Source organism: Zalophus californianus, chromosome 9, assembly GCF_009762305.2.
Source record: "Zalophus californianus isolate mZalCal1 chromosome 9, mZalCal1.pri.v2, whole genome shotgun sequence".
Lineage (NCBI taxonomy): Eukaryota > Metazoa > Chordata > Mammalia > Carnivora > Otariidae > Zalophus > Zalophus californianus.
In genome coordinates this window covers 77,975,823-77,992,972 of record NC_045603.1, presented here as the reverse complement: position 1 = coordinate 77,992,972, position 17,150 = coordinate 77,975,823, and the positions used below count along the sequence as shown (strand labels likewise).

The 17,150-nt window shown below is 39.0% G+C and overlaps 1 long non-coding RNA gene across 1 annotated transcript in view; it reads right to left on the bottom strand.

Moving 5' to 3' along the window:
• Positions 1-569: 569 nt before the first annotated feature.
• Positions 570-17,150, bottom strand: part of LOC113921268 — a 30,917-nt gene continuing 14,336 nt past the window's right edge. Inside the window, exons 2-3 of the long non-coding RNA XR_003519619.1 lie at positions 1,322-1,446; positions 570-778 (exon numbers count right to left, since the gene is read on the bottom strand). This is a non-coding gene — a long non-coding RNA (uncharacterized LOC113921268). The remainder of the gene's footprint in view (positions 779-1,321; positions 1,447-17,150) is intronic.

Sequence of the window (17,150 nt, the reverse complement as noted above, 5' to 3'; positions counted from 1 at the left end):
AGGCCAGCCAAACCAGAGCTACAGTAGCACAGAAATGAGAAGGGAGAGTCTGGCTCATCCGAGGGGTGTTATCATTATTAGTATTGCTGCTGTTGTTTATAAGATAGATTTTCATCACCTCTTCCCCCCAAATAATATTCTCCCTACTTTCAAGTTTAGTAAGGATATAGGATTACTAAAGATGACAACAGGGAAGTTCATTTGTTTTTTAGGTTAAGTTTGGCCTTGCCAAGAGATCCAGCAGGTCAGGAAGTAGAAGACAAGGGACACGGATGGCCCTCCAGCCCCACAATTGCTGGAAAACAGTAGGAAGAGATGAATGTAGAACATGGAGCCTACATTATTTACCCCAGAACCCCCAGTTAGAATCAGGTCCAGGGGGTCATAACTGTTTTGTCCAGAGACTCCACAAGTCTTCACTTTGGCTTATTCTTTCTTTTTATTTTCTTTTAAGATTTATTTATTTACTTGACAGAGAGAGACACAGCGAGAGAGGGAACACAAGCAGGGGCAGTGGGAGAGGGAGAAGCAGGCTTCCCGCTGAGCAGGGAGCCCGATGCGGGGCTCGATCCCAGGACCCTGGGATCATGACCTGAGCCGAAGGCAGACGCTTAACAACTGAGCCACCCAGGCGCCTCTGGCTTATTCTTTCCATGATGTCTTCCTCGAGCCACTTTCCCAAGAGTTAGGAATGGAAGCTGTCAACAGTTTTATCAGGACAGGCCTGATTATGTCTCTTCAGCTCCGCTCTGGGTAATTGGGTTATTCAGCCATATTCCTACTGGGAGAAAAGTACAAGGGATCAGTCAGAATGAATACATTTGGGCCACACACAAGTTCTGCCATTGTCACCAGATCCAGTCAGAATCTGACGTATACCTGTGGACCCCCTCCAGCACCCCCATGATGGTCCTGGACTTCTGGCAAAGGCTCCAAGTAGCAGGAGGTATCCTACCCACAGAGGGAATGCATCCCTCCTCACATTCCAGCAGGCCTTCTTTTCCCCTCCCCAGGGTTCCCTACACATTCTCAACATGGAGGTCTAAACTAAAAAGGACCCCAGCAATCTGTCAATAGTGGCTCCTCCAGGACGGATGAAGGGGGGCTACCCCCTTGACCAAGCCTGCAGGAATTGCCCTGCTCTGTCTCAAGAGGGAATTATTTCTGGCTCCACTTCCAACCCCTTATACACAACACACACAGTGTATGAGAGCATAAGGCGAATCCCAGCTCTGAGACCGTTATTCCAATACGAGTCCTGTCTGTGCCCCACCACCACCAACACACAGACAGACAGACAGACACATGGAGGAGAAACAACCTCTCCATGCCTTCAGCAAATTCTGTGGGCTCCGCTCGGCTGAGAAGAGGATGACATTCTTTCTACCTTCAGCTGGAGTGAAGCTGACAATCTTCTCATAAACACAAACAGAGATTTCTTGTTTTCTGGAAAGAGACAGGGTGAAGTCTGGACTTGTTCCCTAAGCCATGGTAGAGGGAGTTTCCCTCTTGTAAAAGGAAGTCTTGCAGCCATGGCTGGCGTCACAAATGCCTAGAAATGGGTATTAGCATAGCCAACCACGGCCCCTTTGTCTGAGACTTTTTTTCATCTACTCCTTACTTTGGGGAAGCCTACCTTTGATTTGCTGGAGTCCATGAAAATAAATTTCCCTGGTGGCAGGTGCCTTCTGGAGATCTAGGGCATAGGAGAACTATGAGCTTCCTGTGAGGCTCTCTGGCCCTGCCAAGCACCCATCTCCATTGCCTGTGTCCTAGCTGAGGGATGTACTTGCAGAGGGGGGGTACAGTATTCAACCATTTAGTGAGAACTGGGGCATGTGGTGTTTTGTTTTTCTTCTAATTCTCATGACAACTTCATGAGGTACATTTGCATTTTATAGATGCAGTTACAGATTCTAGGTACATAACTTCCCTGAGGACAACCAGCTTAATAAGTTCTAGCTTGCAGATTCAAACCCAGGTCTGTATGACCTCAGTACCCAGGTTCATGACACTGGGCCACCTGTCTTAATAAAGCCCCAAAATTCTGTGTCCCAGAAAATGAGTTCTTAACTCCCTCAGAATCAGAGCCTGATAATGCTTGAGCAAAACTTTGAGGTCTCTGTGCTCAAAATCACAGCTACCCTGTTTGCCTTGCATAACAAAGGAAGAACCTGAGATCCCACAGAAGTGATGTGCCTGAGGATACATTGTGAAACTGTGGAGCCAACACTCAAATATAAGATTTTTATTTTGTCTTCTCCTACAGTCATTTGATAGTGAAACAAAATCAGTAGGAAGGGAATAAGCGCAACCCCCCCCCCTTAATTGTGCAATAGAGGCAATCTATTGCTGCCAGGTGAACTGAATTTTTCTTAGTCCTGGCACATGACTAGTATTTCTATTTCTGTTTGTGAATTTTCCATTTTGCCCCAAGATAGATCATAAGAGCTACCAGAAATGGAAGATGATTTTGATGATGACTTAGAGGGATGAAAATTACCTTTACTAAAACTTCAAGCAGAAAGAAAAACCTTCTATACTTGCTTTTTTATTAAATTTCATGACATCTAAATAATCACATAAAGAGTAATCTTCTATACTTGCTTTTTAATTAAACTTCATCATGGCTAAATAAGCATATAAACTCAGATTTTTCCTTCAGTAGGTGGTCTTGTGCCAAAACCCTCATGTTCAAATCATTCTCAGCTTAGTAAACAAAGCCATTTTCCTGAGTTTAGAAAGTAAGATGATCCATCACTATTTGCTGATATTAAATGATACTTGATCTCTGTGTACATCATCTGTCTGCTATATCAGAAACTCCTTACAGGCAGGATTTTTTTTCTTATCAATCTGTATATTCTCAGTGCCTATTTGAGAGTAATTGATGACAAATATTTGAAGGATGAAAGATAAATGAATAGGGCTGGCTGATACTCAAATTATCTATTCGCTTTCTCCAAGGAGTCAGGATCTTTAACTGAGAAACTGGTAGGGAAGGAACAACCAGATTCCTTGTTTTAAATGTGAAGAAGCCATTCATCCATTTAATGGATGGATTAATGGATTAATGGATGAATAATCCTTCCACCATTTATTTCATACACTTGGTGAGGCTTCCCTCCACTCCCCCTGCCATGTACCAGGCACTGGGCTGGGGTGCTCTTAGCAGCTCACATCCCATGAGAGTAGGCAGATTTGCAAAGGTGGACAAGTCCAATGAGAAAGTAGAGAGGAGAAACATCTAACCCAGCTCCCAGGCCCCAGAACTACTTTAATCTGAGAGAGAGAAAATAACTTAGATGCTTGAAATTGAAAAGGCACAAATAAGTTTGGTTATCGTTTGAGTAACCACAAAGATGTTTTTCAAACTATTACCCCCAATTCAAGGTATCATTGTTATGGGTCTGCCCTTGATGACATCATGCCAATGTACTTCTTCAGATGTCTCAGTTCCCTTCCTCCTACCTGAAGCATATATTTGCTGGACAAATAGCCCTCTTTAGTCTCCCTTGGGGTCTATTTTCCCAGTCATTTCTCCAGCTGACCCTTCTTTTCTCTATGGTAGATGCCTGCATTATGGCCTTGTTATCTGAGAACCTACCACTGGCAGGATTTTGTACTAGACAGTGAGCATACAGACATGGGTGCCACTTACTAAAAAAGCAAGGAGGTTGCTAAAGTTTTATGTCTGGTTTCCCTGAATCATTTAGTTAAATGAACCTACTCTACCTTTATGAAGTAGTATGGTTTGGAACACGCTGTCTTCCATTTAGATCCTTTCTAAGAATCTCTCTCCTTTTCCTCAAAAACTCAAAAGGAACATGTACTTTATTCACTCATTTATACTTAAATATGGACACTTGCTCTTAGCCAGCACTGTGTTAAGGATTGTGATCATATTCATCCCTGGTGACACTGACAGTCAGAGGAACTCAGAGTCCATTGGGAGGGACTAGTGAGCCCAAGGGTGCTATTGTGGGGTGCTTTGGAGACACAGAGGAGAAACACCTCAGGCAGGCTAAGAGTTAGAAAAGGCATCAGGAGGAAACTATATCTAAGTCAAGACTCAAAAAAGGAATTTGAATTAGCTTGATGGTAGGATGAGGAGAGAAAGTACCAGAAGCAGTGTGAATAGTATGAAACATGCTTAGAGAATCTAAAAAATAGGCTTTCACACACAGAAAGACAAATATCGCATTTCCTCATTATACATGGAATCGAAAAAGAAAAAAATGTTGAGCTTATAGTAACAGGAGAATGATGGTTATCAGAGGTTAGGGGTAGGGGAAAAGGGAAGATATTGATCAAAGGGCACAAACTTTCAGTTATAAGAGCGACCTAACATGTAGCATGGTGACTACAGTTAGTAGGAATGTACTTGGAAAAAAGAAAACATATGTTGAAACAAAACACAAGAACACAAATGTCCACAGCAGCCTTATTCACAATAGCCAAAGAGTGGAAACAACCCAAATTTCTACCAATGGGTGAATGGAGAATGTGACACATCCATACAATGGAGTATTTATTACTCAGCAATAAAGAGGAATGAAGTACTGACAAATGCTACAATGTGGATGAACCTTGAAACATGATGCTAAGTGAAAGAAGCCAATCACAAAAGGTCACATATGACATGATTCCATTTATATGACATGTCCAGAATAGGCAAATTCATAGAGAGAGAAAATGGATGAATGGTTGCCAGGGGCTGGGGGCGGGGGAGTAATGGGTACAGGGTTTCCTTTTGACATAATGAAAATGTTTTGGAACTTAGTGGTGGTGGTTGTACAACACTGAAAATGTACTAAATGCCTCTCGATTGTGCCCTCTAAAATGGTTAATTTTATGTTATATAAATTTCACACCAATTTTTTAAATCAGCAACTAGAATGAATAAATATATAAAAATTTAAAATAGGCTTTGCATGAATCAATTATTTAGTAAGACTTGGAGGACCATTGATTTCTGAATCTGTGAAATTAAAGGCCAGTTTCAGAAAAATAAAAGGATTTTTCTAGAGTTCATCTAATACTCCTCTTTTACTCCTAATATCTTATAATTACAGGAAAATTTATAAAGTACTTTGATATCAATTTCAACATAAAAGATCCCTGAACTAAGTTTGCAGAGGTCTCAGAATAAATTGGTCAGTGCATCCCTAGCCTATAGTGCAATGCAGGTGTGCCGGAGATTTTAGTGAAGGTGGTGCAGAAGAACATTCAAGACAGGGGAAGGGTAGAGGTACCAGTTTTCTATTGATCAGGACGTGAGGTAAAAAACAATTTTGTTTCCTTACACAATGGTCCATGTGCACACAAAAGTGCATACAGGGTTATGTATTTTATGTCCCTATCCTTAGAATTTCTGTATAAAAGAACCCAAAATTGTGTGGGGTACCTGAGTGGCTCAGTTGGTTAGAATTTCTGTATAAAAGAACCCAAAATTGTATTGGGTGCCTGGGTGGCTCAGTTGGTTAAGCGTCTGCCTTCGGCTCAGGTCATGATCTCAGGGTCCTGGGATCGAGTCCCACATTGGGCTCCCTGCTCAGTGGGGAGTCTGCTTCTCCCTCTACCCATCTCCCAGCTCGTGCTCTCTCTCTCTCTCTCAAATAAATAGAATCTGAAAAAAAATCCACAAAATTGTGAAATAGAGAAGATTGGAATGAGCAATATAATTTTTACATTTGGTTTGTGTTTTTTTGAAAAACATTTGACTGAAGAGTTTATGCAGGTTAATTTTATTATATCTCTGACACATGTAGAGTTAGTTACCAAGTGTCATTAATTGCTTCTTGGGCAGTTTCCTTATCTTGACTTTAAATTCAATAAGTTCAAGACTGGATAACCTATTAACTTGGTTTTCCTATGTGCTAACATAGTGTGGTTTAATGTAAGTCCTTGACAACTATTTGTTAAGTGAGGAATATGAGAGCTCCCTGCTTTAATCACAAAAGACTGCATGAAGAAGGAAGGGTTTCAGCCTGGCCGTTGTTACAAGTATGGGAAACGGTGAAGGGAAAGACTAAATGTAGGACCTGGAGCTTTGACGTTGGCTCATGGGTACATTTTCATGGCTAAGCTATCAGTCATGCACAGAGGACAGGTGAAAACTGGATAGCGGTTTGTTTGCTTACGTTAAAGTGATCAAGGGGACTGTAGCTTGTAGTAGAATTTTAGGACAAATGGTAATGTTGTAGAGTCTATAGCTGAAGAGCTGGTTTTACAATGAGATTTGTTATACTACATAGGAGTAGCCAGTGGAATGTATGAACTCTGTGTGAGGACCTCCTCAGCATAGTGTTTTTGAAGACTGTGGCTTCCTGGCCAGACTCCCTGGATTCACATCTCAGCTCTGCCATTTGCCAGTTATGTACCTTGGGATAACTTATGCAACCTCTAGCCCTCAGGCTTCTGATCTGTCAAAATGCTGATAATCACATTTATCTCGAAGTGTTATGGTAAAGGTAAAATGAGTTAACATACTTCAAAAATCGAAGGATAATTGTTGCACATATGAAGTGCTTAATTAAATGTTTACTTATTACTTTATTACATGAGTTACAGAGGATCAAATGGTCCTACCAGCCCAGAAATCTCTGCCATGGTTTACTCTTAGCTCCTACCTGGCTTAAAATTCTCAACATGGAGAATTTAAGTGTAGAGAAGGAGAAAGGTTTCCAGAGAGCCATTTTAAAATGTGCATAAATTACTTGAAAAGGGTGAAAAAATCATAAAATCATTATATGGGGGGGTGTGATGGTAAGTTTTATGTGTCAACTTGACTCGTCAGTGGGGACCCTGATTAAATATTATTTCTGGGTGTCTTGGAGGGTGTTTCTGGATGGGATTAGTATTTGAATTGGTGGACTCAGGTACATTGCCCTCCCCAATGTGTTGATATTATCCATTCCACTGAGGGTTTGAATGGAATAAAAGGTGGAGGAAGAAGGTATTAGCTTCTTTTTTAACCTTGCTTCACTGCTTGAGCTGGGATATCTCATCTCATCTTCTCTGACCCTGAGACTAAGATTTTTGTTTATTAGTTTTCCTGGTTCTTAGGCCTTTGGACTTGGACTTGGACTTGGAGTGAATTAAACCACATGTTTTCCTGGGTCTCCATCTTGCAGATGGCAACATGTGGGACTTCTCAGTCTCTATAAACCTGTAAAACAATTCCTCATGATAAATCTCTCTCTTTCTCCCTTCTCTCTCTCCCTCCCTCCCTCTCCCTCTGTCTGTCTCTCTCTCCATCTCTCTCTTTCTTAAATATGGACACTTGCTCTGTCTCTTTCTCTCCCCCTCCCTACCTCTCTCTCTCTCTCTCTCTCTCTCTATATATATATATATATATATATTTTTTTTTAACCAATGAGAAAAATAGATCCTCAAGAGGGAAAAGTTACCTCTCAAAACTTATTGATGTACCCGAGATTATCATTCCATGTATCTACCTCTTAATCTCCTTTATTTCACATCTATATCAAATCTTCTTCCATTAATATAATCACCAAGATGATAGCACACTGACTGACGCTTGAAGGCCTTCAGAGAAGACCCTCAAAAGCTGAAGGGAAAGTAGGGAACACCCTACCTTGTAGGCAAGGGACAACCCAAAGATTATCAACCAAGGAGCACCCTCCAGATAATGAAGAGGAGGAGAGGAAGCATCGATGATGAGGAGGAAACATTTGCTTATCAGAGAAGGTTTCTTCTAAGATGTGAAAAGGTAAGAGGTGCCAGACAGAGGTGATCCCAGCATTCCCCAGGTATTTGGTTGAGAGGATGAAGAGGAAGAAATGGGAATTAAGAAAAATTGGGATGATTGAGTCTGGCTTTCTTTGTAGATTTCCAGAGTATCTATTCTGGAACTTCACAGTTGGAGGGAAGTAAATGCCCAAACCCACTGAATGTTCTAAAAGAAAGCAACACTTGAGGGGTGCCTGGATGGCTCAGTCGGTTAAGCAACCGACTCTTGGTTTTGGCTCAAGTCATGACCTCAGGGACTTGAGATCCAGCCCCGCGACAGGCATCGTGCTCAACAGGGAATCTGCTGGAAATTCTTCCTCCCCGCTCCCTGTGTTCCCTCCACACCACCCCCCCAACCTCACTTTCTCTCTCTCTCTCTCAAATAAATAAATCCTTTAAAAAATTAAAGTAAATAAAAGAAAGCAACCCTTGATAAAGAGTTTAAATGTCTGCTACCCTCTTAACATAAATTGGAATTTATATGGGATTTTTTTTTTCATTTCAGCAAGATTGAATGTCATACAAGAAATCTCAAATCATGTGCAGCTTTTCTTCTGAGAAACCTGAGGGTCTTCAAATTTCCATTGCAACAGCTGATGATGATTGCAATGTGACCCCAGAATAGCATGACTATGAGTAATGGTCTAGGACATCACAATGTTTTGACTCGATGCCTTTTTTCTTTTCTATAATATGCAAGCAACATGTTTTATTGGTAAAGTGGATTTTAATTTATGTTTATCCTTTGCCACTAACATATTATAAGACTAGTAGTTTTCATAATTTGAGAGAGTCGGGACACCAGATATTTGCTATGTAATTTTTTTTATATACTCAAATGCCTTTAGACAAAACAAGAGCCTAATTTAGCCACCCACTAGCCATGAAAACATCTGGGGCACATAATATTTTTTCCATGGGCCCTGGATGACTGCTCTCGGTGCTTGTTTATTTGATCTGGGAAAACACAGCTCCTAAACAGCATCTGGATTTCAGAGAAGGTTCCTATATTTGCCCCCAAATTCTCCCTTTCAGTCAATGGTATCCAAGTGACTCATCTGCAGGGTCAGAGAGTTGAGTTGCTCGGCAGAGATGAAAATGCAAGACTCTCTGGCTCATTCCTTGTAACCACCAAGCCCCATGATCTCCTCCATGGTGTGCAGCATGGGAACCTGCGTGAGCTTTTGCCAAGACCACCAGGGACTGGGAAGAAAACCAGATCTTGTAGCCAAAAGTGGGCAACACAGTTCTAACAAGGGTAAGAGGGACCCTGGAGAGGGTTTCGAAGTTGTTTGTTTTGTTTAAAGAGTTCCCTGCTAAGAGCAGAAGCTGGGATGGGGTGGGAGAATTTTTTTTTTTTTTTCATTTAAAGGTGTGACTGAGAACTTGCAATTTTTGATGACATGTTTCTCCCGGAGAGATCTTCACTATTGGCAGTCTCATTTGAGACACCGATGAAAAGCTGTGGGGCACAGTTTTCAGAGGTCTCCAAGAGAAACCCAACAGTTGTAACTTCATCCAGGTTCAGTGGGGCGAGTAGAAATAAACAGCAAGTGGCGCTTCTTGAACACTTGAGTGGAAATGAAACAAGGCCTTGTCAGTGTCAGCTTGACCTGAAGCCTCTTATCAGCCTGAGAATTACGGCTTCCCTGGGTTTTGCCCGGTTCCTTCATTTACTTTATTGAATACCTTCTGGAAACAGGCCACCTCCCTAGCTTGACTTCCCTACCACTGTGGTTTTCAGCAACACCAGATTTTACGCCATAGCTGATTTATTGTATCGCCATGGCATCGTCGAGACACACCCACATAAAAGGAACGGTCAAGGAACATGGAGACTTCGGTCATTTTAATGAATGCACAATCAGGTTAGACAAACTGAAGAAATATCTCATTTCTCAAACAGGCTCATTAGCTGGTGACCCAAGTTAATGTTTAACTCTGAGCTTCTTGCATTTTTTTTTAAGATATTTTTATTTACTCGAGAGAAAGAGAGAGAGAGAGAGAGCACCAGCAGGGGTAAGGGCAGAGGGAGGGGGGAGAGAATCTTCTAGCAGATTCCATGCTGAGCACGGAGCCCGATGCCGGGCTTGACCTTACCACCCTGAGATCCTGACCTGAGCAGAAATCAAGAGTCTGGCACTTAATTGTTGAACCACCCAGGTGCCCCTGGGTTTCTCATATTTTTTTTCTTTCTTTCTTCTTTCTTTCTTTCTTTCTTTCTTTCTTTCTTTCTTTCTTTCTTTCTTTCTTTCTTTCTTTCTTTCTTTTTCTTTCTTTCTTTCTTTCAACTTAATTTTTGACATAAGGAAGAAGACTCCAGTTTTTCTGCAGTGTGTGAAGTCAAGCTCTAGTTATACCTACAAAACATTGTAAGTCTGCTAAGAACTGAAAAGTATGATTATGCTTAAAGGAATACACAAAATACAGATTAATACTTATATAGCAATAATTACATAGGGTCATTTCCTCAAAACAAAAAGGAAAAAAAAATCAAGCTTTTCCCTTTATCTTATACTTGGGGAAACCCAATATTTAAACGTTACTGACTTCCTACAAAGAGAGTCAATATTTAAATTCCTGGACTTGGTCCATAGATGTATGCTGGATTAGGTTCCCTTACTCTTCTTATTTTTTCTTTTTTTCTCTCTCTGACTTTTTCTCCATCTTTTCCTCCCTTCATCCCTTTTTGTCTTTCTCTACCCATAAGTTCACACCTTTTGGCTCTAGGACATCATTTTGTTTCTTTTGCCCTAAATAGCAGTGCTTCTCTTGACTTCTTGTAACATTATATTCTTGAGACTCACAGCTTTCTTTGTCATCTTAAAATGAATTCATTGTTATAGACCAGACCTATGTTTGATTTATGTATCTTACAGTATTGAAGAAATGTGCATAGCATTCAGAAAACTTGTTAGAATTCCTCTCAAATCCTTCCAAAGCTTTTATGGTGAAACACTATCCATCCCAAAGCTAGGTATCTTTTGTAACAGCCATGGTCCAGCCCTGAATGATAGATAATACTGGTAATGAAAAAACAGAGATGAATGTACCTAATTTAGCCCGTCAAGAAATCCCACACCACATTTCCTTTCCAACGTGTTCACAAAGTCTCATGACTAACGGAAGAGGTGTTGTAAGTCAGAACAATCATAGCCCTTGGGATAGATAAACCTGACTTCAAACATTGGCTCTGCTACTCACCAGTTGTGTACTCATGGTTGAGTTAATCTCTCTCTGCCTCAGTTTCCTTATAATGCCTACTCCACAATACGGTGGTGAAGATCAATAAGAAATGGAATGTGTGGTATTAGTGTTACATAGTATGTCACACAGTATGTGCCTAATGGAGCTTTAATGTGATGGGCAAATACTTTTCGCTGATGGTAAAAGCAGTATCAAAACTGCCACCTTACGTAAGTCACAGTAGCTTAAACAGCATAAGAAAAAAGCACAATTTCTACAAGGTCATTAAACACCGCTGATTATTTTTCATGGAGAGAGTGTCCTGATTTGAGACTTAGCTGAATTAATTTGATTATAGACCTGGCTTTGGGATGTCTGGTACTTTACTCTGGATGTGAAGCTGTCTTCTGAATAAAGTTTTCTCCCTACAGTGGTCACTATCTGGTTGATGGCAAGACAACATTAGTCATCATAATGTACTAAGCACATTGTCATTGCAAAGTGATTACCCAGGGGCCCTAAGTCCAGGGGAGTTATTTCTATAACTCCCCAGGACAAATTACCTGAGCTCATTTACAAACCAGGTCTAGTATAAATTAGAACGGCATAAATGGAGCCCAGAAATTTGTATTTCTTCTGTTTTTCTAGGGGTCATGAATACTTTTAAGAATCATAATGAAAGCTATTTGTGACATCTATCACTTTTCTTTTTTTTTAAGATTTATTTATTTATTTTAGAGAGAGCACACACAAGCACACACACGGTGGGGTGGGGGCAGGAGAGGGGGAGAAGCAGAACTCCCCACTGAGCACAGCACAGGATGTGGGACTCCATCTCATGACCTTGAGATCATAACCTGAGCTGAAATCAAGAGTCAGATGCTTAACCAACTGACCGAGCTACCCAGACACCCCAACATCCATCATGTTTCTCACTGTCTCCAGAACCTTCATGCATCTGTAGTTCTGAAGTCTGTACAATTCACAAAATCACAGGTGCTGAGTACAGCTAATCTTTACTGGTTGTCAATGCCTTCATGGAAGTGAAGAATACTAGTGAAAAAATGTCTATTCATGTCTTAGAGGGGAGGTAGATGGGGGATGGCTGAACTAGGTGATGGGGATTAAGGAAGGCACTTGTCCTGATGAGCACCAGGTAGTGTATGGAAGTGCTGAATCATGACATTGTACACCTGAAACTAATATTACACTGTATGATAACTAACTGGAGTTAAAATAAAAACCTAAAAAAAATAAAAAATAAAACTGAATATAAAAACAATGACCTTGAATTTAAATGGTTTAATGCTCTAATTACTTGAAAATTTCAGGCTGGACTTAAAAAAAAAAAAAACTACTCTTCTGTTTATTGGAGACACATTTGAACATCATAGCACTGAACAGTTGAACTTACAATGATGAGGATATTATATCATATAAATACTAACCAAAAGAAAGATGGTATATCAAGAAAATTTATTTAATGTCGAAGTAAATGTTAAGAAAAAAATATAAAAGATTTTTTTAAAGGCTGTTTCTTTAAGGTAAAAAGCATAATTCACCAGAAATAGATATCAATTATAAATTTCATGTACCAAAGAACATAACCTCAAAACATAGAAAGAAATGTTGATAGAAAGAAAAAGAAAGAAATGAGTTTATAATTATAGAAGGAGATTTTAACACACCTTGGTAACAAATATAACAAGCAGACAAGAAAAAAAAAATCAGGAAGGATGTAGAAGATTTTAATAACATGATTAACCAATTTAATTGTTGACTATGTGGAACGCTGTGCCTGACCACTGAAGAATACCCATTTGTCACATATTCACATGCGGAGTCTCTAGAAAAATCGACTGTTAGAAATGAGGGGAGACATGAAACCGATTTCCAAATATTTAAAGCATGCAGAATATAATTCCTCTCTATGTTGCAATTAAGCTAGGAACCAATGCGAAAAGGAGAACAGAAAAATCCTCTTAGGACTGTAAATTAAGGAATACATTTCTAAATAACCCGTGGGCCAAAAGAAATCCCAGTGAATATTAGAAAATATTTTGTTCTAATGGAAAGTCAGAACAGAACATTTCAGAATCTGAGTCAAAAACTTACAATGGAAATTGGGCAATATTTTGATCTGGCTGAAAATAAAGCTACATATCAAGATTTGTGAAATACCACTATGCCATATTTAAAAGTCTGAAACTGTGGATCCATTTCTTAGAAAAGAAGAAAGTCTGAAAATGAATGAGCTTAGCATACATCTTAAGAAATTAGGAAAAGAACATCCAATTGAACAAAAAGAAGGCAGAAGGAAGAAAATAATTAAAGATAAGAGAAATTAATGAAATAGCAAACAAACAATAGAAAAGACTACTAAAGAAGGAAGTCTCATTGAAAAGTATAGCAAAATTAATTGGTGCTGGACAAGACAATACCACCAAGAAAAGAAGAGAGAAGGTACAAATAAGCAATATCAAAAGTGGAGCGGGGGACAGCCTACTGAAGAGCCTGCACACCTCTGAAAAAAAATCATCAGAGGCAATGAAATGGTGTCAAGATTTGCTTTAAAATAATCCAGGGGAAGGGGGTAGTAGGAAGAATATAGATGAGATCAACTGGCATGTGTTAAAAATTGTTGAAGCTGTGAGATAAGTACCATGCTCTCTAATTTGGTATATGCCTAACATTTTCCATGGTGGGTAATGAAGGGAAAGGAGGGGAGGGAGGGAGGAAGCAAAGAAAGAATTTAGCAGAGTATTATTTATAACATGACTGCGTGCCCAGTTTATACTTTTTGGCCTGGTATCCCAACTGCTTCCTAGTTCACCTGAGTTGCCTTTTGTAACAAAATGTTAATTTTAATACTTATAAATAGTCCTGGATGGATTGTGTAGACCTCTTCTTTGTACTTTTTCACATTCTGCTGTGGTTTTATCTAGCAGTATATGAAATGTACGTTCAGGGCGCCTGGGTGGCTCAGTCGGTTAAGGGTCTGCCTTCCACTCAGGTCATGATCCTGGGGTCCTGGGATCGAGCCCCCACATCGCATGGCATCAGGCTCCCTGCTCAGCAGGGAGTCTGCTTCTCCCTCTCCCTCTGCCTCCCCCCACACCCTTCCCCCAACTTGTGTGCTTTCTCTCTCACCCTCAAATAAATAAATAAAATCTTTTAAAAAAGAGAGAGAAATGTATGTTCAGTGAACACAGTTCCCACTCTAAAACTGAAGATGAGAGATTATAAACTGCCATTCCTGAGAACCCTAACCCGACTCAGTTTAGCAAACACCTCCCTCACACGCAGCACGGAAGGCACTCACTGATTGAATTAGTGCATTTTGCAGGAGGGCAGCACCAGCTGATGCTGGACTCTGGGGAAGATAAGAGACCAGTCATCAGACAGCCCCTGTTAGCTACTTGGCGTTCTAGTGAGTTAAGCCATGATTCATGCTGAGACTATGAGATGCATGAAACCACCACGCTGCCAGAGGTGGAGTCTGAGAAAAGTGAAACGTTACAGGTTACATAAGGAATTTATGTGGGAAAACAGCTGTGCAGTCCTGCCAGAAAGGGTATGGACTAGAAAAATCTAAACTCTCTTGCCATATGGTTTTGTCATTCATTGGATGGAGTAACATGTATAACTGTATGCTTCTTTTACTCTTAGGTGATGCTTTTTTATTTTCTAAAAAAATTTTTTGAATTTTAAAAAAGCATATTTGGTAAAAATTAAGTACTGGACTTCAGTTTCTCAAGGATGTTGCTGATAAACATGTGAACTACACAAAATATTAGTTTACATTTACCCACTCATCATGGGAGTCCAAGTGTTATTCCTTACCACATGCACAAAAAAGACAGAAGACACAAATTTGCTAACATATCACTATCTCACTTCAAAATTAATATTTGTGAGATTATTTCTGAAAACAAAAATGAACAAAAGCAGCTGCAGAAGGTATTTTTATATATCATTCTGTGAAGCATGACTGTTCATTTAGATCAAATGACTGCCCTAAATGAATTCCACTCATTTTGTTAATATAAGATTTCTTGCACTCATATGAAAAGTAAAGTGACAGCTATGAATTTATTGGCTCCATTTGTTCAACAACTTCCCAAACATGTAAACACTGGCTTTATACTAGTGTCATCAGACGCTTCAAACAGAAAATCAGTTAATTCAATAATGCTTCTGTTGTTTACACAGAAATGCTTGGGAGTTCATTCTGCTCAAAGTCAGAATGGGACATTTTTGTAAATTTTGTTTAAAAGTTCAACAATAAAGACAAGATTATTTGTTTTGTGATAAGAATACAAATTTTGGTGAAACATGACACCAATATAAGGTAAAATTCTTACTAAATTTCAAATTTGTGTCTTAATCATTCATTGTGGTACACACATAATTTATAATTACACCCAAAGAAGCTGCTGTAATCTTCTAACTGAAATAAAAGCTCTAGTTGTCAGTACTTATAGATATATGTAAATTATGACAATGAACGACAAAAATTTTGTGATAAACTTGTTATTAAATTTCAATATACGTAGCAGCACAGCCAACCACACGAGCTGCCTTTGCCACTCACTCAATCAGATTTTAGGAATGTTCAAGGCTTTGAAGAAAAACTCTTTAATAATTCAACCTCAATGACCTACAATGCTTTTGAAGTTCTTCAAAAACTAAACTTCTAAAATTTGGTTTTATTTTTCTCAAAATCAGTTGTAAACCTTTAATGAAAATATTCAAGAAATGGAACAACAGAAAGCTTTAGCTCATAGAGTTACTAATTGCAATTAAGTAACAAAACTTTCAGAGAGAAAGAAATACAAATGTATCCCTTCATAAATAAGGAGGAACTGGAGAACTTAAACTGGAGAACTCAAATGGTGTGCAAGATTTCACATTAAAACATTATAGTTGAGATTTGTGATGTTAACTTGTCATAAGAATCTTTTGATGGACCTCCTATTTTTAATTGGATAAACTTATATTCTGAACTAGAGTAGGATGAAATTGAAAAGGCCCACAATTTTGCAGCATATAAATTCAGTGAATGCTCAAAGAATCATAATCATAGACAACTTGTTCAAAGTACAGAAGTGTACTTTGAATTGAAACAAAGAGACATAATCTGTGAAAATATTTGGACTGAAATATTTATACATTTCATTATGAAAAAAATAATAAAATTTATTCTAGGAAACTACTGTGAGTTTTGAGGTACCTCAACACCTGCAGAAAAAGTATGCTCTCAATTGAAAATATCTTCATCTACAAAGAAACATCAGTTGGGGCACCTGGGTGGCTCAGTTGGTTAAACGTCTGCCTTCGGCTCAGGTCATGACCCCAGAGTCCTGGGATCGAGTCCCGCATCGGGCTCCCTGCTCAGCAGGGAGTCTGCTTCTCCCTCTCCTGCTCTCCCTGTTTGTGCTCTCTTCCCTCTCTCTCTCTCCCTCTCTCCCTCTTTTTCTGTCAAACAAAATAAACATCAACTGAAATTGTCAACAATTGCAAATTTAGAAAGATGAAATTCAATTTTGAAAACACTGCAGGAAATTCTATGAAAAATTAGAAATAGTAAGACAATATTGTAAAAAATATATTCTTCAGAAATATGTTAATGATACAATAATATCAGTGATAAATACAGCCAAGAAACCAACGAAGTAACATGAATATTTACTAAAAACAAATATTTGTATATCATTTTATAATGGTTAGGCACTCAGTATTAAGACTTCTTTGTATTAATAAAAATAGATATGCTATTTATATTTTATAGAAAGTCTTTTATCTTTGAAAATAGGTTTTCAATAAAACCATTTTATAAATACACCAAACTAACAAAATCAATTTCAAGTAAAGAAATAAGTAGTTCAAAAATTACCCAATTTTAATTATTTATACTATCTTTCTCACTCTCAAAAGTCTTCCAGTAGGATTATAACTTATATGGTCACTATAATCATAAGCAACTTAAAGAAAATGAACTTGGAAATTTACATTAGTGAATTTCAAAAAAAAAATTTAACTTACTTAAAAATATATAATTACTGGGGCTCCTGGGTGACTCAGGTGGTTAGGCATCTGCCTTCAGCTCAAGTCATAATCCCAGGATCCTGGGATCGAGCCCCACATTGGGCTCCCTGTTCAGTGGGGTGTCTGCTTCTTCCTTTCCCTCTGCCCCTCCCCCTGCTCAT